This window comes from Meles meles, chromosome 13 (genome assembly GCF_922984935.1).
Source record: "Meles meles chromosome 13, mMelMel3.1 paternal haplotype, whole genome shotgun sequence".
NCBI classification, from domain to species: Eukaryota; Metazoa; Chordata; class Mammalia; order Carnivora; family Mustelidae; genus Meles; species Meles meles.
Genome location: NC_060078.1, coordinates 80710027 through 80732917, shown reverse-complemented (window position 1 = coordinate 80732917; position 22891 = coordinate 80710027). Strand labels below are relative to the sequence as shown.

General features: G+C 55.5%; 1 protein-coding gene across 2 annotated transcripts in view; it reads left to right on the top strand.

The window, feature by feature from the left end:
* FAM53B (family with sequence similarity 53 member B) overlaps nt 1-22891 on the top strand; it is a 138566-nt gene that overhangs the window by 36325 nt on the left and 79350 nt on the right. The window contains exon 1 of one of the 2 annotated variants that reach the window (XM_046027217.1): nt 226-551. The exons of the other annotated variant lie outside the window; for it this stretch is intronic. The gene's annotated coding sequence lies outside the window, so the exon portion shown is untranslated. Of the gene's footprint in view, nt 1-225; nt 552-22891 lie in introns of those variants that run through there. 2 annotated transcript variants of the gene reach the window in all.

Below are 22891 nucleotides of genomic sequence, written 5' to 3'. Positions count from 1 at the left end.
GGGGGCCACTTCCCGCGTCCCGGGGCCTCGCAGGCGCGAGCTCGGCAAGCGGCGCGCAGCTCAGCCCGCAGGACGCCCTCTAGCCCCGCCGGCGGCGCGCCGCGACCCCCCCACTCCCCGCCCACCGGCGGCTGCGCGCACTGCACACTCGCCCGCCGCCGCCGCCGCCGCCGCCGCCGCCGCCGCCGCTGCCGCACGCCGCCCGGCTCCTGCACACCGCCGCCGCCGCCGCCGCCGAGCGCCCGGGCCCCGCGACGCCGCCGGCAGAGAGCCCGACCCAACGACACACAGCCGCGGTCCGGCGGCCCCGCGGCGGCGGCGGGCGCGGCGGGCGAGGGCGGCCTGGCCGGGGCCGGTTAAAGGGACGAGTTGCAAACAGTTCAGGAAGTGACAAGTCGATTTCCTCCTCCCTGGGAGCCGCTCGGTACAAAGCGCTCGGCGCCGGCAGGAGAGCGTGCGCGCGGCGGACGCGCGGCGGGCAGCCGGGACGACTTGGCGAGCGCCGGCGGCGACGGCGCGGGGCCCGCGCCCGGAGCGCCCCGCCGCGCACAGTAAGCGACCCTGGGCCGAGCGGCGGCGGTGGCGGCCGGGGGGCCCGTCCCGAGCGGTGGTCCCTGCCGTGTGCGCCCCAGCCTTGGGCTGGAGGGACCCCGCTCACGCGTGTGCTGGGCTTGCCGTTTTAAGATTATTATTATTTTAAATATTGCTGGTTTCCTTTTTTTCTGCCTTGTTTCGCGTTGGGTCGAGTGGTTTCACGGGGCACTGAGTGTCGCCCCTGGTGCAGGCGTGAGACTTGTCAGAGCGCAGCCCGGGGAACGAGCCAGACCGGCCCCTGCAGAAAAGTCTGTGCTTCCCCCGGGCGGGTGCAGGGACTGCTGTGACGGGGGCGGGGGCGGGGGGTGTGCTCCTCTACGCGTCTCAGCTTGAGCCCTGGCTCGCGGCCGCGGCGTAGGCGCCAGAACCCGGGGACCCGGGCGCCCCGGCTCGCCCCGAAGTTCCCGCACCGTTTGCAGACAACTCTTTTGTTCGCGGAAGTTTGCGTCCGCCACCCCCGGGATGCGGGCGCACAGCGGCTGGCTCCGCGGCTGCCGGACCAGCCGGGGCGGTCGCACTGGGGGTGAGGGGGCGTTCTGCCCCGGGCGGGGGAAGCCCGCGGGGTGGCGGCAGCGGGGGCTTGCGGAGTGGGGGGCGCCGGCGTGGCTTTGCACATGGCGTGAAGGGCCGTCCGGCACGGGCACACTGGTCGAGTCACATTTTTGCCAGTCCTTGATTGGCAAGGCTGTGGGAGTCAGCTTTCCCGCTGGGAGTTTCTCTTACTGGGGCAGGGACGATGGGAGGCGAGGACACCCAGAGTCCGGGGAGGGCCCTCGGTTTGCGTTGCTCCAAGGGGCTTCTCGAGCACCCCCCAGCTCCTCACCCCCGCCCGCAGACTTGGGGAACAATGCTCGTGGCGCGGGACAGAGCGGCGGAGCGCTGGCGAGTCGCGCGAGCTGGCTTGCTCGGGTCCCTTGCCCCCGGAAGCCCCCTGAAGCCGGGCTCCCTCCATCTGACCGCCGGGGTTCATTAACACGTACAGTACTTCGTACGATGGTGAACAAAGAACAGCTCTTTTGCAGCATTTGATGAATGGGATTCTGCCTCCTATAGGCCACACTCTGAGTCTTTCCATACGTTACAGCCTCGGGACTCGGTGGTGTTGGGCGAGTGGCCCCTGCGGTGGGCTGCGTTCCGGTCCCGGGACCCTGGGCCAGGACATGGGTGCCGCCGCCGCCGCCGCTCTCGCCTTGCCGGAGCGGGTGCAGATGGAGCCGGGCTGACGGTTGTTCAACAGGAACAAATGTTTGTTGAATTGTTGGATGGCGGAGACAAGGGACTGTTTTCTATTGACTGCTGCAGGAGTTGGAATGGCATTGTTTGTTGGCCTGGAAAGCCAGGCAAGCGTCTTGTGCTGCTTACAACGTATTAGCAGACTTCCAAATGACATACTAGCATATGCGTTCCCAGCGCGTCCCACAGGCTGGAAGGGGATCCCCTCTTGCTCCAGATCCTAGACGCGGTTGAAAGATGTCACCCGCTTTGAGAACTTGGGAAGGAATGGAGTTAGCAGACGGGGTGAAACTCACTGTTGCTGATTTGGCCAGGTTTTAGTTTCATTTTAATTTATCCACTTAGCAGTAACTTGTCTCAGTTACACTTTTGATACTGAATTGCAGATCTGTGGGGTTTTGGTTCTCCTTCCCCACCCCACCCCAGCTCTGGACAGCCAGATAAACAGAAAGCAACTATTTGTCCCCATTGGTAGGCCTGTGTTAGTGGGAGAAGAAGGTTTGGGTTTAAAGGTTTGGGCCCTTGGCCCAGTGTCTGCACTTGGCTGGGATCTGGATGCTGCCGCCATCCTGCAGACCCAGGAAGGAGCATGCTGACCCAGCTTCTAGGGGGTGGTTCAGTCTAGGAAAGGAAGGACAGGCTTACCAGTTCAAATCATTTTGGCCAAGAGCTCACTATTTTCCCCTGAGAAGGTAATACTGATGTGCACCCATTTTAACCCTGAAGACAAGGTTTAAATAAGACAAGTTTTAAATAAAAGCTAGCAGTACCAGTTGCTGCAGAAGTGGACTCGAATTCCTAAGGCTGGCGGGACAAGTAGAGCATTCCACGATTCTGATTGATAATGTTCGTAGTCAGTTTCTCCCTTCTGTTTTCAATTTAGGGTAAGTTGCGCCCCTAGTAGCATTTTGGAAGTTCATAAAGTTCTTCTAGGAAGAGCTTTACGATATCTTATTGTCGTCCTGGTGGGCTCTCCTTCGTTGACATTTTATAGGAAGCCCTGTTGGTATTTTTTAGGCTCTTTCTCTCCATACCTTTCATCTTTCTCGGTCTCCCTATTGGTTCCTTCAACTGTGCCCCGGCCTCCATCTCCCTAGTTTTCTGGAAGCCCCATGGGCTGCATGTCCTTTAAGTGGGCTCAGGGGGCAGGCGCCTGCCCCATGGTGGGAGCTCAGAAAAGGCCAGCCAGCTCTCTTCCCCCGCAGGAGATGGGAGAGGAGGGAGCCTTGTACACCCTGGATCTGGCAGCAGAGGACGCCTTGGAGCAGCCTGGTGGTGTCCATTTGCAGTGCTCTTTAAACAGTTGGCCTGTCTCACCCCCTGCTTGATGCAGGGGGCCCGGGAGACTAGCGCCGGACCCACGGGTGGGTTGTTGAGTTGATGTTTTATCCGGGCAAGTGTGACTTTATTGAACCGCATACCCTACGGAAACCTTTTTTTATTCTCGCCCTTAAGAAAGCCTGAAATAAGCAAATACTCAGACCCGCACAACTGCCATCAGTACCCCCCCACCACACACACCTCTCTGATGTGTAATAAAAGAAACCTGCAGGCATAATTTGTTATGTAATATGCTGATAATACAAGTTTCGGTTTTTAGATGGAAACCAGATGTGGAGGGGCTCTCTTTTTAATTGATCCAGCAAGGGGGACATGTTAATAGATTGACTAGCCCTTGCAATCCCCGAAAGTGATTTTTTTTTTTTTTTCCACGTCAGGGGAGAATCCTTAATGTGGGGCTTTCTCGAGGGTTTTTTTTTTCCTCCTCTCAGCTTCTTGCTTTGCTTGCAGCTGTCCTTTTTGTCAGATTCTTCCTCTCTTGAAAGGACCGGTTTGTTGCCAACATGAAGCACATGGCTGGGTCTGGCTGGGCTCAGCACAGCTTAACTCTGCTGGGCTCCATGCTCCTCCTCGCCTTGTCCAGCTGCTGCCCTGTCCTCCATCCTGCAGAACAGGGCCTGGCTGAGGGACTTGCATGCTGCAAGGAATGTTGACTGGCCTCCTTCACCTCCTTTCTGCAATGTCTGATCATCCGGGGAGAGTTGCTGTTTAAACTTGTCCCATGAATACACTTTCCAAAATCATTGACTCTCCTTCTCTGATTAATTTCTGTGTTTGTTTCCTGCCTAACTTTACGAGGGTTCTTTCTACATGGCTGAGTCACCTTTATTATGGCCCAGGGTCGGGGACTGCACTGTAATAGCTGACCCCATTAACAGCAGTTTCATTGCGTGCTGGGATGGGAGCTCTGGAAACAAACCCAGAGGCTTAGATAACGCTGATGTGCCCGGAGACTTGCTTAGAAAATTTTTGTTTTAGCGCAGTTTACATTAACATGATTAATGACCGCGCCACTGAAAAGTCTATATTCAAAAGCAATTTACGGTTCCCTAGGGTTCTTCTTATGGTGAAGTAATTTTCTTTGCCAAACAACTTTGTTTTAAGGTAATTTCTTCTTTGATGTTTAATCCAAACCTCCTGTGCACACAGTTTTGGATCAAGGCTTGGGCTTTGAAAATTGTGCGTTGTGGTTTTGGTGGTGCCTGTCTTAACCTTCCCGAACTCGGGTCGGAGGGCACCCAGATCCTTGATTTAATAAGAAAGCCCTCTGAGATCCGAAGCAGGGGCAGAGTCCGTGCCGGGCGGGTCAGGACGAGAGGAAATCTTGCAGGGGAAACTTGGCTTGGGGTGTCTTGGAGGAGGGATGTAAGGAGGCTGGAGCCGAGGACAAGATCCTTTTTTTTTTTTTTTTTTCCCTCTTCCTTGCATCGGCTGGAGATACTTGAGCTTTTTCAAAAAACAGAGACGTCCTTGCTGCAGCCACCTCCTCCTCTCCTCCTTTTCCTTCTTTCTTTCTTTTTTTTGGTTAAATGCGGGTGATTGAGAGGGGAAATGCTGATGGGTGGGTCTGAAAGCAGCCTTAGGAACCCGAGGAAATAAAAACACATTTGAAGGACTCAGGAAGATTTTGCATTTCAAAGGGTCTACCTTGTAGAATTTCACATCACGTCAGGGGTTACGGAGAAGTGTGACAGGCACCCCCTGCTTCGTTAACGGTCCTGCCCCTCTCCTGCTGTGGGGGCTGCAGGGGAAGCTGTCTTTTGCAGGGGGTGGGGTGGGGGCCATTTGGCCAGACTGGGCAGGAACATCTCAGAAACAGCCATGCTCCAAGGCATCTCTGGTCCCCGGAGGGACTTTTTCCATGGGGCTGCTCTCAGGAGGTAAAAGCAAATCATGCTGCTGAACAGCCTGTTTGACCCCAGAATGCAGGGGGCAGGCCAGCTCCTCACGGTTCTTGCTCTTTCCCTTCGCCCCTGAAACAAAGACACAGATTCTCCTTCCGCACTGGTATAATGTGGCTCCCAAGATTCAGGACCATGAAGAGGTGGGCGCAGCAGGCTTCAGCCGAAATGGGTGTGGATTGTTCGCAGATGAATAACAGTGCCAGCTAGTTATTGAAGGCCCACCCTGGGCCAGGGGCTTTGCACACGCTCTCTAATTTTCAAAGCGTTCCTGTAGTTTCAGCTAAAGAAATGGAGCCTCCGAGAGGCCAAGTAACTGGCCTAAGGCCACACAGCTGTGGGGCCAAGAGGCTAGCAGTTCCGAGAGCTTGGTGATTTTGTACACACGTGCCATTGATTGGCCGGTTTGAAAGGCGGAGGCGGTAGGTTCTGTTTTATCTCAAAGCATAAATTTTGTTTAGTCTTGTTAGCACCGCAGGGAGACTTAGAAATTTTGACTGCCTCTTTTCCTTGCTCCCCTTTTTCCTACAGCTAAAAAAAAAAAATTTAGTTTTTAAAGGAGCGCTTGGATTCTAGATCTGCCGTAGGACCAAAGGCAGTCCCTCAGCGGGGAAGACAGAGATGTTTTGCCTCATCCTTACAGAAGACCGATTCACAAGAAAATAGAATTATTCCTAGCGACCTTCTAGGGGAAATGGGAAATAAATCTGGCGGCCCAGAAGAAGCGTCCGCATTTAATTCAGATTCCGTTTTCCATTCAAAGAGGTTGTTAAAAGGGTTTCTGGCATTTTTTTTTTTTTTTTTTGCATTTGTAATTCAGAGCTCTCAAAGTAAATCATTTTTGGTGCTTGCCACCCCAGGTTTGTGTAGTATCACGTTTTGTTTACATGCCTCAAGTAATCAAATAATGAAACACAATTGTGTGGCATCCCGTGTGTGGGAACGTGGTGCGGCCCAGGCGGGGCTGGGCAAAGGCCCTGCATTCTGTCTCAGACAGATGGCTCTTTGCAGGTTGATCCTGGTTTGGGGGTGGAGGTGGGGGGTGGCAGGAGGATACCGATCTCCAGCAAGCCCTGCCTGGCTGGCTCTTCTGTTCCTGAAGGGCTTGTGGGAGGCGGCTGGGGCCTCTGTGATGAGATTTTTGACTCCCGAGCCGTCGTTCTCAACCTTGGCTGCGTGTTAGAATCACCTGGCTAGGTTTAAAAAAAAAAAAAAAAGGCCCGATGCCCAGTTACATCAGAATCCTGGAGAGAAGGGGGAGGACTCAGCATTGGTGTTTGTGAAGCTTCTGAGTTGGTCCTGTTGTGCACCCAGGACTGACGAGTGAGGGCTGGAATAGACCACAAGCGTATCGCACTTCCTCAGGGACCTTGTGCTTCAGGAGTGGAATAAACCTACTGGAATTTTCCGTTGTTGCCATGTCTCGGTGCAGGAGGATCTGAAAGGTACCCACCTCTGGGCGAAGTGCCTGCTGTAGACATCATCCAGGTAGTTCCTATTTCTGCTGGGCTAGGTCTTGGGTGTGCCTCCCTGCCCAGGATTTGGTACAGCAGCCCTGAGCCACCTTCTTTCTGGAATGCAGAGGGCGGTTTTGTCCATCTTGTTGCCTCAGGGTAGTTCTCACGCAGGGCCCTGCCTCCCCTCTACCTTGCTGGTCTTTTCAGCTTCTGGTCCCTTCTGCAGGCTTGGCACGTGCGTATCCCTCTGGGCTTCGGGGGAAGGAAGACGCAGTTTGGGTCCCGGCCACATCTTGGGGATTCTCAGTGAGCGGTGATTCCTTTTCTCCTCGGTCTGCAGCGACCGTCACACTGTCTAGCCACCTGGCTGTACCCGACTGCTCGGAACCTGTCCTCTTGTTTGCATGCTTAAGATGAGGCGTCGTAGAATTATGCTTAGAATGACCAGGGGCTGTAGAGAGCACGAGCTTCTCTGGCCTGCTTGTGTCTGCTTACAGAGAAGAAATCCCCCCCCCCCCTCCAGAGGTGCGATGACTTTGCCAAGGTCATACAGCAGGCACGCAGAGGAACCAGAACCCATGTTCTCTGTGGAGAGACGACTCTGAGACGCAGTCTTGCTAGCAGGACAGTGTGCTGTACACAGCACAGAGCGACAGGCCACACAGTCACTGCTGAGAGCCCTTCCGGCTAGTGAAACGTGCCATCCGTTGCCCTCGGTCCATATCATCAGTCCGTCCTGCTTCTCACCCCCTCCCCTGATGCAGGCTCAGCAGGGATCCCTTAGGTTGCTGAGGGTCGGCTCACTAAACCTCCTGGGGCGGGGAAACTGAGTCCAGTACAACATACTGAACCCTCGAGCTCGACAAAGAGAGGCTGTTGGTTTCTTGGCCAAGGTTTGTCCACCTGCTCTTCTGTGCCTTGCTGGTGGGGGTAAATAAGGGCCCTTTCTCCTCTGCTGGGAGCTGGGCTTGGGCCTAATGATGTGGGGAAGCGGGGGGGGGGCGGGGGGGCGCTTCTTTTCTCCAGGCGTTCATTTCCCAGGCATTGATTGGGCACCTGCTGAGCGTCCCGAGTGGGGCTGGGCCCTTGACTTCATTAGTTCATTTAATGCTCAGCACAGCGTAGATGGCCGAGGGACTTGCTCCATCCATTGCTGGGAACACTGCCGCTCGGAGCAATTACTCGCCCGGAGAGAGAGGGGACAGTGGGATTTCAGCTCATTCTGGCTGGCTTCGGTCCTACCTTCTTACCACCCTGCCCCCTTGCTCTTCGTCTGGCGCCTGCCTCAGTGGACAGGTGATGCAGTTCCTGCTGCACACAGGGCATGTTGTCGGGGTAGGGGTGTCATTCGGGGGCCGTGCCCGGGTCGTCCTTGCCGGGGCACCACGCTGCTGCTTCCAGGAGGGGCTTGGGTGGCCACGCCGCGGAGCCTGCCAGGGCGGCCCGCGTGGGTTCCAGTGCTCCTGCTCACCCGTCCTCCGCCCAGGGAGGCCACCCTCCTCCCAGTTGCCCTCTGCTCGAAGTGCCCTGACGGACAAGGCCCAGCTGGGAGAGGCCTTAGCCGTGCCTGGAATTCCCCTTGCTCTGGCATTCGTGTTGGCCAGGGGCCTGGGAGCTGAGGGAGGTTCCATCCGCTGGCCGGGAGCAGCCTCGCTGCGTGTTCAGAGGTGGAGGGACCGCGTCCTCTGTCGCCGGCCACCTCTGCACTCTGGGTGAGGAGAGGGAGTCGTCTCCTGGGGGTTCGGCGGGGGGTCTGGGGTTCTGAGACTCCAGAGGGGGTGTGAAATGCTGGGTCCCCGCGGTATGGTCCTGGGGCCATCCTCCTGTGAAGGCTCTCTGGTAAGCTGCCCCTCTCTTGCGGGACTGGTGTGCTGTGGGACCCCCTGGCCCTGGAGTTCTCGTCTCGCTGGCTCTGCCTCCCAGCGCGTTAAGGAGCGGTTGAGAGCTGGTCTGAGAAGCCCCTGTGTGGGGTGTGTTGCCGTGTGGAGGGACGGCAGTAGTTGATGTGCGTGGGACCTGAAGGGCGGAAATGCTGCCACGCGGGCTGGGGCCGGCCGCCTTCCAGCCCGGGAAGGACCACGGAGGCGCTTTGGGCAGAGCGTAGCCGAAACCCAGGTCTGCGTCACTCAGGGCCGGCGCAGCATGGTGCCCTGGAGTCAGGGCCCAGGTTCAAATCCAAGGTCTGCCCTGTGCTGACCCTCTGCCCTCGGGCAGGTGACTGTCCCTCCCAGCTTGGGTTCCCTCATCTGAACGATGGCCTTGCCAGCAGCACCCAACCTGTGGGCTTAGGACACTGAGTGAGTCTATGCGTGGAGACCCTTAGCTCCCTACAAATGTCAGTGAGCACCTCGTGCAGCCCGTGGTGGGCACGGGCTGTGTGGAGGACAGATTGGAGGGCTGGCAGGACAAGGGAAGGACAGGGCAGTTGTCCTCATGGCCCTGGGGGTGGTGACAGGACGGAGCACAAGGCTGAGCTCGGCTGGATGGCCCAGAGTGGGGCAGATAGAGCCTTTCCTCACCTAGCATTCTGCAATCCCAGATGTCTTAAGTTTTTTTTCAGGAGGAAGGGTTGAAAGCATGTGTTAGAATTTAGTTCGCAATGTGTCTCTTAATAAGAGTTAACACTGGTGAAATCTTTTAAGCTTTCTCCTTAGGAAACAAAATCTCTGTTTACTAAAAGTGACTGACTTCAGTCCTAAACACGGGGAAGTAAATGCGTGTCAGCGTGGCCTCGGAGCCTTGGCTCTGCTCTTGCCAGCCTCCTAATGCAAGCGTGTTCTTTGCAAGCCTCCAGGGCTGCGCACCTCCCTGGCCTGAGAGCGGGAGGGCGTTTACCTCCTCCTCAGCCTCTCTCAGATTCTTTGCGGCTGATGTCTTTATTTGGTTTTGCCCCTTCTTTCGAATCCGCGAGCTGCCTTCACAACCGCAGTCAGTGTTGGGCAGGTCATGGGGTTACAGCTGGGGCGCTTGGCCCAGCCTGGCTGTCTCTTGCTGACCTCTGGGGTGTGATTCCAGTTGCCTCTGGACCCCTGTGCCACCAGAACGTGGCCGGCCATCTCTCCAGGGGGAAGCGCTCATCTAGGGTCGTTCGGGCTTTTGGACCAAGCCCTTGACCCAGTCGACAGAGGAAATGGCCTTTACCCTCTTCAGCGGTCACTGGGCTTCTCCTGGTCCAGGCCGTGGTTCCTGACCGTCTCCCCCCACGTGTCTTCTGAGCATTACACCTCGTCAGCCCCAGCCTGGCCTTCTGTGGGGTAAACAGGGTGGACAGTCTTGGCATGAGAGATTGCCTGCTGGACTTTGGGCAGCCTTAGGGGAGACCCCTTGGTACCCCTTGAAGTGCGAAGGCTCGATATTATTTACTGGGCTCTGGTGGGGGCTCTGGCTCCAGGCAGCGGCGGCCCCTTCCCCTCTGACGCTGGCGTCCGTGGTTGAGGCTGGCTTTGGAGAGCCCCCTGCGGAGGGCCCACCACGGTGGTTGGGGCTGGATGGCCTTGACACGACCCTGCTCTTTGTGACGAGGGGCTGTGTGAGGGGGATAACAGGCGTCTGGACTGGATGTGCCAGAACTCCTTTTCCTCACCTCTGTGCCTTTTCAGATGTGTCATTGTTCCTGTGGTGAGCACAGGCCTCCCTGCCATGCTGGTGGTACCGCGGACACGTCCAGTCCGTCAGTAGCTCGTAAACGCCCTGTGTGTGTGTCAGGCCCTGAAGGATTCAGAGATGAGTAAAGCGAGTTCCTGTTTTTGCAGAGCTCACAGGCTTGTGTCATGGATAGTGAGACGGCAGTTGTTGGTTTTTTTTTTTTTTTTTTTTACTTTTTTTGTTTTTAGTAAGCTCTGCACCCAATGTGGGGCTTGAACTCAGGACTCTGAGATCAAGAGTCACGTGCTCTTTCGACTCAGCCATCCGGGCACCCCAAGAGACAGCAGTTGTTTTGACTGAGTTCCTACTGTGTGCCAGACGAAGCATGATGCGTGTAATGGAGATGTGGGTGCACGGGGTGCTGGCCAGTCTGCAGTCCCGTGGGAGTCTCAGGAAGCTCATCTCAAGCCAAAGGGAGGAGGGCAGAAAGGCTCCCCGAGTCTTGACGAACGAGCAGGAATTGAGACAGGTGAAGGAAGGACGGGGAGCGGGAGATGTTCCAGACCAGGGCGCTCTGAGTGTGGGGCCCCGGAAGCATGATGCTTTGGGGCGTTTGGGGAACAGCAGGTGGTTGACAGCCACCCGGACTGGGGCGCCTGAGTGATAAGAATGTGTTGGGCTACGCCGGTCAAGGTCAGGATGCAGCAGGTGCAAAGCAAAGGAGTGCAGTCTTTAAGCAGAGGGCTGGGAGCCGGGAGCCATATATTGATGCTTTGCGCTTTTGGAGGCTCAGCGTTTGGGGTGTGGCAGCTCAGGGCTGGTTGGAGCAGACAACTGGGAGCCCACTGACTGAGCCGTGGGAGGGAGATTGAGCCAGGGCGGGGTGAGGACCGAAGGGGATAGCACTTGTCCTGTCACCGCCTGGAAAGGGGGGCAGTCTTCTGCAGCAATCCTCACTTTGGGGGCCACCTTCCAGGAAGACTGCCCAGATGCCCAGTCCCTTTGACCTTGGAGGGCACAGGCTAGCTTCTTAGAATGTGGAACTTCCATCAGGTTCCATCTCCTTGGCCAGAGGGATGTGGCCTTTGTTTATTTTAGTGGGAGCTCTTGCTTGCAGCAGGGACTCTTGGGATTCCCAAGAACTTCCAAAGTCCCTTGCCTATGCCTATACTGGAACTAAAGAAATCACGATGAATGAAGCCCTTTTTAGCATTGGGTGAGTTGAAAACATTCAGTATAAAACTTCCTGTTTTGGTTTTTTTTTTCTCTTAACAGAAGAAAGTAGCCATGTTGGTGTGATTGAAACAGGAGCTTCAGTGCCCTTCGGGCTCTGTCATAGCGTCTTCTCCAGGGGTGGGGGAGCTGCTGACACAAACACGTGAGAATGTTCTGCCTTGGGTCACCTGACTCCTGGCACCCAGCACTCCTGTGGCCTCCACACCCTCAGATGCCAGCCCAGATTCCAGGCCCTGTTGACTGTGGCATGTGACTCAGGCCCAGAGGAGGAGAATTGAGGAAAATAATGAGCCTACGGTGATGGGCATGGCAGCAGCCCATCTCGGCTTTTGGGGTGTCTCTTCCACGCCTTGCAGGGTTTTGCTCATCAGCATTCAGGCCTGAGAAGAGAAGTGCATTAGCTTTAAATAGCGTTCAGTTTGGCGGTAAACCTCCCTGTTCATCTGATTACTGGAGAGGTTAGCTGATACCCTGATGTATTAGAAAGGAGAGTACAAGAGAGATCGGGCCTGACTGAGGCTACGTTGGCCAACAGGTGAACTGTGACCTGGAGCAGAAGAGCCACATGCTGGAAATAGTGGCCAAGCCTGTTGGCCCCGACACCTGGGCTTCTGACTTGCCATAGAAACCAATCCGTTTTCTAAACTTGTGTGAGGTTCAGGCATGTCCCTGAGTGTTATGAAAAAGACTCCAGGGCATTTCGTGCTCCGGGACGCGGCTCAGGGCCCCGGTGACTGCTGTGCCGGGTCAGAGGATGGCCAGTGCGGTGGCTGCCTGCCGGGGCCTGAGACGCTGCCCCGTGCCTGCAGGTGTCCTGCTTGGCTTTGAACCTCTGTGAGAATGCCTGACCCGGCCCTGCCCCTGGACTTGTGCGAGAGTGACTGAGCAGGCTGCCCCTGTCTGTTTCTGGGCAATACGTGGGGTCTGGGGGAGACCGGTGACCTCCCTCATGAGTGGCATGGTAGTGAGTGGCACGGCCAGGCCCTACGTGCTCCTGGGGGCACCGTGGGCCTAGCTTCCAGCCCCTAGCTGTGGCAGAAGGAGAGAGCTGGGGCCCAGCTGATTCGGCCTCTGCTCGGGTTTTGGCCCAACTGCTTGGTGGCTGCGGTCAGGCCGGCATGTTGGCCACAGCCTGTGGTTTTCTTAGGGCTCAGGAGGAGAAGACAGTCGTCCCAAGTGCCCCATCCTCTGCTTGGGAATGATCCTGGCATACTTGCCAAGGAGATGGGGGAGAAGACTCATTCTGACCCAGCACAGTAACGGGGACCGCACTAGGAGGACGTCTTGTGGTGTGTCGGTGACCGACAGCCTTAGGTGAGGGGTCTCTAGTCCCCAGAGGTGAGCAGGGCTCCAGAGGGGTGGACAAAACAGGAACCAGGACAGCACAATATCTTAGAGCCCATAAGAAAGGATCTGCTTTGTTTTTCTTAATGATTTCCTTCACAAAGGAGTGAGCCTCTCACAGGGCAGGCTAGCAGGCATGAGCCCAGACAGCCAGGCTGACATCAGGTAGAAGAGCCCCGGTGGAGGAGACACTGAGACTAGGGCACGGAATGGGGAGCCCTGGATCCTAGTCCTACTCATTTTATCGCACCTGACTTGGAGCCGGCCACCTAAGGTCCCTGTAGGCGGGACCAGCCGTCTGCCTCACAGGATGGGGAGGAGTACACAGGAGACTGGAAGTCAGAGCACCCAGGACGTATCTGGCTCCCGTTCACCCTGCAAGGACTTTTGGAACACCCACTCAGTGTGGGCATTGTGCTAAGTGTGTTACAGGCTTCTCATTTAACTCTTAGAGCTCCCTCAAGTTGTGGGTGCTACGATGGTCCCCTCTTTACATAAGATGAAGAAATTGAGGTTTAATAAGATAAAGATGGCCAAGTTCATCCCAATGGTGGGCAGTAGTCCTGAGGTTTGAACTCCCAGTTCTGTGTTCTGTATCAGGGGCTGGCAAACTCAGCCCACAGGCCAAATCTGGCCCACTGCCTGCCTTTGTAAATAAAACTTTATTGGCATGCAGCCAGGCCCATTTGCGTTCGCAGTGCCTGTGGCTGCCTTCGTTACAGCAGCAGAGCTGAGCCATGACAATGGAGACTGTACGGTCTACGGAGGCTGAAGTATTTGCCGCCTGGCCCTTCACAGGAACAGCGTGCTGACTCTTCCCTGTGTGGATGCTCTATGTTATGTCATGTATGGTGGCCGCTAGCCACATACGTAGAGCTATTGTGTTTTTCAGCTTCACTGAGGTATAATCGACAAAGTCGTCAGGTTATTTAAATTTGAGATGATGACACAAAGTGGAATCGAAAGCTCAGTTCTTCAGTTAAACTAGCCCCACGTCAGGTGCTTAGTGTTGGACGGCACAGTGGGAACCACTGCCGTCCGCACAGGAGCCTTCGCTAGGGGGACGCACCCTAGACCGTCTCCCAGCGTGTAGAAAAGCCAGGTTGGAGAGAACCAAAGGAGGCATTCCAGTGAGAGAACGAACACTGGCCTTTCCTGGTCCAAAGCAAAGAACTGAAAGTGAGTTCACTGACATAGAGGTAATGGAGAAATGGATGACATGACGGAGGGAATGTGGGTCCAGAAGAAGCTGCTCCCCAACTTCCGTATGACCCATGGGTAAGCCACCCCGACTGCCCAGGCCCCAGGTCCTGACCGAAAGTGTCCGGTTGCCGTCTGAGGATCCCCCTCAGCGCCGACCCGCTCTCCCAGCCTGTGAGCCCTGCGCCTTCCTCTGTACCTCTTGGCTCACCTGGGCCGGTGGCCTCATCAGCAGTGCTGTGCTTGGCACGTCCCTGTCCCCATCTCTCCCCACTCCCACCACGCTGGGGTGGAAACATTTTTGCTCTGATGAAGTGGCCATGTTTTCCGTGGACACAGATAAGGAACTACTTCATTCCTTCTGAACCATGGCTACTGTGGAACTTGAGGAAAGAAAGAGGAGTCCTAGCTCCCCAAGCTAGCTCAGGCCATGTGGCTTTCCCCTCAAAATGCTCTTAGCTGCAACACTGAGGCAGCTCGTTGACTAGCTTGGAGCTCTTGTCTGCTTGGGTCCAACATTCTCTGAATCTCATGCTTGGGTGGCTCAGTCGGTTGGGCGTCTGCCTTTAGCTCAGGTCATGATCTCAAGGTCCTGGAATGGAGCCGCACGTTGGGCTCCCTGCTCAGCGGGGAGCCTGCTTCTCCCTCTGCCCCTCCCTCTGTTCATACACACTCTCCTCTCTCTTAATAAGTAAATAAAATCTTAAACAACAACAACAACAACTCTTCAGAAGCTAATGAGGGGCAGAGTCATTCTGAGGTGAGAAGGCAAACACAGAGAACATGGGTTTTCAGTTCATCGGACCCACCCGTGCCAGCACCAACTCCCGCCCCTTTGTGCACACTGATCGATCTACGTGTGGAGGAGAGCCGTGTGGCTGTTCGCTGCTGGGCCGTCCCTGGTCCGAGGAGGGCTGCTCTGGGGTTTCTAGTGACATGCTGTGTGTGGCCAGGAGTCAGGTCCACTCCTGCTCGTGGGAGCGGCCGGGCTGGTCTGTGTTGGTTTATATGGGTACAGTCTGCACGCATCTCCCCAGCTTAGCCAGTGCCCACTCCCTGTATAGCCAGAATGAAAACTGGTAAAGGTCAAGAATGAGATGCCGGGCAGAGTTTGCAGAACCCTGGGCAAAAGCAAAGAGAGGGGAAAACCAGCCCAGCCCGGTGGATTTAGCCATCGTATAGGTGCAAGACTGAAGCACTTGGTAAGGAGGAAGTTGGGGGTAAGAGGATGCACACAGAGAGGTTTTGTCTCTTGCTTTAAAAAGGAAAAGAATAGCCCCGGAAGGCCAGGCTTGACTGCGTGCCCGCCTCTTGACACTGCTTGCCTCTAGCCAGCCACTCCCCACATGGTCGCCTGTGCCTTCCTTCCGCAGCAGGGGAGGGCTGAGAGCAGGGCAGGTCGGGCTGGGCCCTGAATTGCTCACTGCCACCTCATCGCCTAGAACAGGGGAGAACCCACATGCGTGCAGAAAGAACTGGGGTGCAAGTAAGATTACCGGGAAGTTGTTTTGTACTTGGGAGTTAGCTTTCATTGAGCACCTACTATGTGCCAAGCACTGTGCGTTCATTCTCATCTGACTGTCCCGCAGTCGCTTGTTGGGTAGTTAGCCCCTCTCTGTGGGTAAGGAACTGAGCTCCAGCCGCAGCTTTCCGAGTGCGGGTCCTGACCCCAGCTCATTCGTTCCAAAGCCTGTCTCCTCAGCCCCCAGTGTTATCCGCAGTCGGGGACTGAGCTGCCATTTGAAAGAAGTCTTTTGCTCCTCTGGATGGGCTCCCCAGTCACATTTTTATCGTGGCCTGTGGGCAGAGAAGTAGGTTGCTCTGTGGGTTGACATTTAAGAGAACCCACTTCATTGAGCTTTCCCTTTTAATGTGTTGTTATGGTACAAGAAGTCTTGTTTGTCCCAGACTATTTTGAAATAAAAGGCAGGAAACCCCCCTCTCATTTCTATATCTCACATAGAAGTCACCAGAACAGAATCCTGTGTTCTGTGCAGGAGATGTGATTGAGGAAGCAGCTGTTCTGTTCCCGCTGACCCGGCCGGAGCCAGCCATCTGTGGGCGTCACGGAGCCAGAATTGTCTGTTCCATCTGCCGGCTGTACTTGCATTTGCTTCAAGTGTTTGGCATGGAAACTCTTTCCTGCCCCAAGCCCACGTTGTGAGAGGCCAGAATGGAGCCCTCTTCACGAGGGCAGGACAGACTCCAGGCCCCTCTCTGCTCCCAGGGACGTCGCAGCTCACCCTCTAGAGTGGAGGCCATGCAGGGACACAGCCCAGGTCAGTCCCCTCCCCAAGTACGCAAGTGGGGAGGCATGTACGGTTCGGGGTTGGGAGTTTCGTGGCTCTACTTGGACGTGCTCAGGATCTCTAAGTCTGTGCTTTCTAGTTATTTTGGGGCCTCGAGCTCACTCAGAATGAGCCAGGAGTGACAGGGACCGACATGCGTGGCTAGGGCACTGACGCCCCGTGAGTTCACACAGCTCGTTAACCAAGATGAAGCCTTGCTGTGCAGGCCGTATCGGTTTGAGCAGTCAGCGTCTGTGCAACTGGAGCCTGCACCCTTGTGGTCCGGGGGCCAGATGTGGTCCCCGGGCGTGATTTGCTTGACCCCCATGAAGCTTTAGGAATTTTTGCATTTCTTGACATCACTTAAAAGCTGGGATTGTACAAAGAAGTCTGGATTTTCACCTTCTCTTGACAAGGCCAGCGATTTTGAGGGTTACCCTTGGGCCCTCTTTCTCACTCAGTCCCCCAGTGATGGACAGAGTGGCCAGAGTAGCTTGCTGTCCGCTCTCAGAGTGCGCTCTCCACGCACATGGCAGCTCCCGCCTGGCGCTCTTCACCCAGTTACGTTTCCTGCTTGCCTCTAGAAAGCACTTGGGTTCGAGATCCCTGGAGTAGACCAGACATTCTGAGGACAGACTGAGAAGTTCTGGATTTCCAGGTTTGGCGCAGGGCGAGTGGTGGTGAATGGCTGTTACTGCGCCGGGCTCTGGGTCATTCCCACCGCGATCCTGCAGGCAGACTGGCAGAGATCAGCCAGCGCTAAGCAAAGGGGACCTGCAGCCTTCTCCTCGGGGGTGGGGGGACGCTCTTCCTGCTGCCCCCACAGTGGCCACTGGCTCTGGGAGGACAGCTCCACAAACAGGGCCCTTAACTCAGAAGCCATCCTCTGCCCAGGTCCCTTCCACCCGGGGGGCCCTGTGATGCCTGTGACGCCCTCCTCCTGTGCCCCCGTCCCCGCGCCCTATAGAGTCACTCAGGTGCTTCACCCAGTTTCATCTTTTTAGTCTAAAAGTGTCTCCATGGCTTTAACAGATAGTATGGGATTTTTTTTTTAAACAAAGATTTAATCTTTAAATTATCTTGACAAGCAGCCGAGCTGCCATTTATCAAGTAGATAATTTCTTTTTGTTTTTTTTAAAGATTTTATTTATTTATTTGACAGAGATCACAAGTAGGCAGAGAGACAGGCGGGGGGGTGGGGGGAAGCAGGCTCCCCACCGAGAGGAGAGCCCGATGCAGGGCTTGATCCCAGGACCCTGAGAGGTCATGACCTGAGCCGAAGGCAGAGGCTTTAACTCACTGAGCCACCCAGACGCCCCAAGTTGGTAATTCCTGCTGGTGGTAGAAAGAGAAAGATTTCTGAGAATACATGAAAACACACTTAGATTCTTCCAACCCCGTCTCTTCAGCAGAGACTCAGTGGAGGAAGTGGAAGTGAGGAAAAGACTCTCCAAATGGCAGTTTATGTTTTTCCAGGAATTAAGTCTTTCTTCTCATAGTCCCACAAATATTTAGTATCACCTTCCTCTTTCTGCACCTGTTTTGCTCAACCCCATTTTCCCCCTCCTCCTGTGGCCAATGTTCTGCAGGCATTTTTTTTTTCCCTTCTGATTCGGACACATTTCACTAGATGGTCAACCTTTGGGCTTCTAGGTGTCCCTCCAGGTCGTTTGCTCCTTATGGACAAGCACTAGGTCGTCTGTACCTCGATCCCCAGGTCCTGCCCCAGAAGAGGTGCTGGTTCTGGGCTTAGGCCTCGCATCCCTTACTGACCTCATGGACTGTTACAAGAGACTCGGCCTCAGTGGACCTTGGGTTTTTCATCTGCCACGCTGTCCTCCCCGTTAGCAGGGTTCTGGGTACCGAATGCACAAACACATTGGTTTCCAATGGGAAACACCCGGAGCCAATGGGAGCACCAGAAACACCCGGAGGGCTTGTTACCACACTGATGGCCGGACCCCACTCGCAGAGAGTTTTTGAATCAGTCAGCTGGGGTGGGGACTGAAACTTCATTTCTGACAAATTCCCCGGTGAGGCGGCGGCGGCTGCTGCTGGTCCGGGGACCACACTTTGAGAAGCGCTGTGCTGAAACCACATTGTTGAAGAGGGTGTCACACGCTCCAGTGTTTACCTCAGCAAGGGTGTGGGGCAGCCTGCACAGGTCCCAGCTAGCGACTTGAATGCCTGCCCTTGGCAACTCGTGAGTCTTATCTTCCTTTGTGTTTTTGCACTGTGCGGAGGTACGCACTTACACAACTTTGCATCTTATTTTCTGGGAAACTTGACCCTCGATGCCCAAAGAGGTTTCATTTCCAGCTGTTATGGACAGAGTGTATTCCCCCTACCCCCACCCTTCGTTTGTATGTTGAAATCAAGTGACGTTGTTAGGAGCTGGGGCCCCTGGGGGGTGACTGGGTCATGACAGGGGAGTCCTCATGAATGGGCTTAGTTTGCGCCCGTTAGAAGAGTCCCCAGAGAGCCCTCATCCCTCTGCCCTGCGAGGACACAGTGAGAAGACGGCTCTCATCTGACGCTGAATCTGCTGGCCCCGTGGTCTTGGACTTGTCAGTTTCCAGAACTATGAGAAAGAAATGCCAGTCGTTGGTAGGCCGTGCAGCTCCCGGTGCTCTGATCGCAGCCCGAGCGGACTGAGGCGCCCCCCCGTTGGTCTTCAGACTTCCATTCTCGTAGTTAGACATCGATTTCCTACCTGTAGGTGAGTCTTTCTCTACAGGCCACCCACTGTCCACCCCTGCCAGTCCCTCCCCTCCTCATCTGGACCCTTAATGCCGAAGGAGGGCAGTACTGGTCAGCCTGGGTTTCGAACTTTGGTTTCTTAGGTTTGTCTTCCCTGTTCTCACCGAAGCAGGGCCCCCGCCGGGTTGAGCTAATAACCAGCACAGAGACGTGGTCAACCTCTGGGGCAGCTTGTGTCCCTCCTGATGCTTGTGCTTCCAGATGCTTCCCAGACTTCCCAGGAGCCAGTCCCTGGCCGAGATGCCTTTCGTCTCGGGTGCCCTGAGATCAGCATCCCCATGTACTGGTGGGAGCTAGGCGGGGGGGTGGGGGGGGCACCAACAGTGTCCAGAAGCAGCTGCTCTCATCCCTCCTTTCTCTTCCCTGACAACAGAGGAGCCAGCCTGGGCTGCCAGGAGGGAAAGAGAACTTGTTGCAACTGGGGAAACTGAGGCCCAGAGCTAGGAGCTAAGGTACCTGCGTCCATACAGAGCAGCCTTGGTCGGACAGGCGTAAGTTGTCTGGTCGTTGGTGGCTAGCAGAGATTGATTTCATCTCGTTTCTGATTCCCCTTGTCCAGAGTGAGTCTGAGACGCCTGCTCGGTGCGTGTCTTTAGCTTGAGCCGACTAGCTGGGAGGGGGCGTGGCTTACCCGTTCTGCCAAGCTTTGCAGTTTGCCCTGCGCCTCTGTTCTGTGGAGGAGTGTCCCCCTTCCACTCCTGCCGTTTAAAAACTCGGGGACAATAAAGCAGTCATGGCTTTGAATGCAGCGTTTCTGTGGTGTTTTTCTGAGTCCTTTCTCGCCGCCCTGTTCCTCTGCTGTCCCCAGGCCAGGCCCCGGCAGCTGAAGCACATCGGCCCATGGGCTTTTGTGCTTTTCATAGCCGCGTAAACACGTGGTGAGCGCGTGCTCCGCACATGCCTTGAGCACATACTTGTAACTCGGGGGTCCGAGACGATGGTGACATTGTCATATGGGCTTGTGCATGGCCACTCCCCCTGCTGCAGAGAGAGCACAATTCTTGCATTGTGTGTTGGCATGCCGGGTTAGCCGCGTGGGGCGGCACGGGGGCAGCTGGTTCACGGGCAGATAGAAATAACTATTCTGCGCCTTTGGATCTTTATGTTGTCGTTTTACAGAAGGGGGAGCTTTGGGATACCCTGACAAGACCCCCTGGGCCCCTCACTGTGTTCAGCTAAGTAAAGCTCCGGCTGGTGTCCCTTGTGACTCCGCTCGTGTGCCTGGTGTTCTCGCCGGCAAACGGGAGAGCAGGCCAGGTGTGGTAGGGTAGACCCCGGAGAGCGAGGTGTCAGAGCGAGGGTGGGTGGGGCAGGGGATAGGGAGGTGGGTGGCAGCCCAAGGCCACCCTCAGCGGCAGAGCCCCCCACGCCCCTGGGCCTTAGGAGGGGCAGCGGCATCAGCGGGACACGTGCCCGTTTGGGCAGCGTGGGGCTCCTTCCGACGGAAGCTGGGAAGGGGCCCTAATCTCCCAGCTGCCCAGCCTGCTGGCTTCCTCCTGGGGTGCCCTCGCTCTGTCTTTGGCTGTTGAACTCCTACCCATCTGTGAAGGCCCGACACTCAGGCCACCTCCTGTGGGACATCTGCCCAGAATTACCTCCCCATGTGGGATCACAGCCCACCCCTCTGTCCCGTGGCATTCACCGTGCTCTGGCACTTAGTGTGCCTTGTGGTACAGGTGTTGAAACACCTGGCGGGTGGTGTGAACTCGGTTGGGTCCCTCCGTCTTCCGCTCTCAGTGCCTGGCACAGCTCGTCTGGCGAATGTTGGACTTGGGACGGGACTCTGACACTGGGAGGAAATCTGGCGGAAGAGGCCCAGCACGGGGTGCGCTTGGGACTTGCCTGTTAAACTAATGTTCTCTAGAAGGTACCTGGTGTGTCCAGGAGCAGAGCGTCACACACACATTCAGCTTCTCTCAGACGATCGTGCCCACTGTCCCTCTGCTGCTCACCACGAAGGCTCTCAGGACCTGTGGCCTCCTTGTTCAGAGGAGACACGGGCCCACGGGGCTGCCCCGGAAGCTCTGGCTCCCAGCGAGCCCCGAGTGGGGCCAGCCCTCACTCCTAAAAGCAGAACGCGGAGGACAAAGCCTAGCGGAGGACAAAGCCTAGCGAAGGGCCTGGGGCAGGCGTTTCCGAGGATCCCCTGCGAGAAGGGCTGCACCTGCACGGAGGCTCTGGCTGAGGCTCTGAGAGTGTTGGCAGGTTCCCGGGGGGTGCGGGTGCTGTCAGCGGAGGGGTTTTGTGCGGGCTGCGGACTGCTGCTGGGATCCATGCCGCTTTGAGTGCAGCCCCTCTGCGGACCGGGAGGTGTCATGCTTGGAGTTAGTGTTAACAGCACAATTGTGAAAGCTGCGGGAAACCCCACAAGCAGGAGAAGTTTCAATAGCTTTTGGCACTGGGAAAGTTGAGGCTTGACTTAGTGTGGTGAATGTGTTTTTTTTCATTCAACAAACATTTCCCGAATAGCTCTTGGTGGCAGGCGCTGGGGACTCGGGACTCTGGCTGGGCTTGTGCCCTCCAGAAGCTCGCACAGTTCGTTTCATGCTCCTATGGTTCAAGCTGTGCCCAGTGAACAAGGCCTTCCTGGAAGAGGTGGCAGCTGGGCGGAGTCTAAGAGGTGAGAGTGGTTCTCCTGGCGGAGGCTGAGGGGGGCATGGGAGGAGCAAGGAGCTGGTTGTAGCCAGAGAGACCAGCATGGACTAAGGTCCGGACGCGTGCAGTAGCATCGTGTGTTTTGGGAAATTACAAGCATTGTGTGTGTGTGTGTGTGTGTGTGTGTGTGTGTGTTAACTTTTTAAGAACAGGCAATATATGTGTATGTTACAAATTCAGCAGTGACAAGTAACTCTCCCCGTCCCTGTCCCCCAGCCACGTTATCTCCTCCCCATCCCGGGAGGAACCCCCGGTGGCCTCTTCTCACTTATCCTCCCACAGCTGTACCCTGCATGTGTGAGCCCATACTGATATATGTATATATAGTTTAGATTTTTTTTTTCATTTTATTTATTTTTTCAGTGTAACAGTATTCATTCTTTTTGCACAACACCCAGTGCTCCATGCAAAACGTGCCCTCCCCATTACCCACCACCTGTTCCCCCAACCTCCCACCCCTGACCCTTCATATAGTTTAGATTTTTTAAAAAACATTTTATTTATTTATTTGAGAGAGCACAAGGAGGCAGAGAGGCAGGCAGAGAGAGAGAGGGAAGCAGGCTCCCCGTTCAGCAGAGAGCCAGATGCAGGGCTTGATCCTAGGACGCTGAGATCATGACTTGAGCTGAAGGCAGAGGCTTAACCCACTGAGCCACCCAGGCGCCCCTATATAGTTTAGATTTTTAAAAAAAAATTATCTGTGTTTTGCATAGGTCATCCTGCATGTGGCTCTTGATTCAAATGAGCAAAATGGTGTTCTTTGAGGAGTCTCCTCTCACTTCTCTTCCCAGCTACCTGCTTTCCCTCCCTTAAAGACCACTGAAAGTTTCTTTTGTATCCTTCCCGAGACTTCTAGATCATTAGAATCATTTAGTTTCACCCAGATGGGAGCTGATGATGTCCACTGTTCTGGTCTTTGCTAAAACTAGATTGGAAGATGATTTCCTAATAGTACGTGTTGAGGGCTCTTGACCTTTTGAAGAGATGCCTTTTGTCTGTCCTTTCGAACAGGTGTTTTTGCATTTGTGTACCCTGCCCCTCCTGCTGGGCTGTCAGGTGGCTTCAGTCTGGGCTGCGGCAGACGCGAATGTTTTTCTGCCCATAAGCAGGACTCTCTGGAAGGCAGATTACTTTGGTGCAGCAGCGGGCTCTTGGAGCACACTTGGGGACCTTGCCCGGAGTATGTGTTGGGTTCCTCTCTCCGGAGCCTGACTCATTCCTCTTTGTGGAAGGCAAGTGAATTTTAAATTGGGTTCTACTGAGAGTTTTGGAGAGAAACTCCCTTATTCCTTTGCTG